Source organism: Brienomyrus brachyistius, chromosome 5 (genome assembly GCF_023856365.1).
Source record: "Brienomyrus brachyistius isolate T26 chromosome 5, BBRACH_0.4, whole genome shotgun sequence".
Classification (NCBI taxonomy): Eukaryota; Metazoa; Chordata; class Actinopteri; order Osteoglossiformes; family Mormyridae; genus Brienomyrus; species Brienomyrus brachyistius.
The window spans coordinates 28,307,785-28,308,824 of record NC_064537.1 but is presented as its reverse complement, the minus strand read 5'-3'; positions in this window follow the sequence as shown (position 1 = coordinate 28,308,824).

Sequence of the window (1,040 nt, the reverse complement as noted above, 5' to 3'; positions counted from 1 at the left end):
AATTGACCATTTTGATTAGCGCTCTTAACACAATCTTAAAACATCATCTACATAGGTTAACAAAAAACACCAGCTACAATATTGTGCATTAATGCTAAAGATTTGCTAAAGCGTTAGCAGTGTACATAACTTAGCACCAAACCCCTCCTACAGTAAAACATTAGAATTGTATATACGTTACCACAAACCCATATTAAAGTGTTAGCAACCTGTTTACATAAACACCAACTTCCTGCTAAAACATTAGCAATGCATATGCAGTACATTAAGACCACACCCCTGATAAAGTGTTAGCAAACTTTTCATATTAAAACCATCTGCTAAAACGCTGGCAGTCCTATGCATTAGCATGAAGGGTGTAGCATACTACATTATAGTCACAAATCTTCATTTTGGTGATGGATATGAGGATGGACGTGGATGTCTGGGAGGAAAGCCAATTTCTGCTCCCCCAGAGCATATGTAATAACCTTTGAAGGCCAAGGTTTCAAACCATGTTGAGACTATACTGGTACTAAGCAAGTAAGATATGGTAACATCCAGCAGGTAAAGTATAATATTCTTACAGTTATGGCGCATGTTTCAAAATGTGCTTCTTTGGTTCCTGTCAGAATGTTTAGATTTTGGACACATTTTTTGGCCTTGACTATGAAAATTAATAGGAATGTATTTAATCGATAAACAATGTCAGCCAAAGACAAGGATACATTTCGAAGGCTGAATCTCAGGTTTCATTAAAGCTATTAGCATTTTTTTCTGGAGAATTAAATACGCAGGCAGGTCTGACACCCTCCGTAACTTACCCTCGGCCAAGGCTGCAGTGGAAAGATCCTGATGAATCTTCATAAGCTTCTGCCCTGAATTCTGTGTGTGAGTTTGTGATATTATTCTGTACTCGGAGTGCCTGGAACATTTTGTACCGCTTGTATTTTTATCAGTCCATTCCACTTAATCGACACAATGTAATCTGCTTTATTTATGAATCTATTTCTGCGTGTATTTAACTGTAATGTTGTCACAAATCGCCACTCATTTCTTGC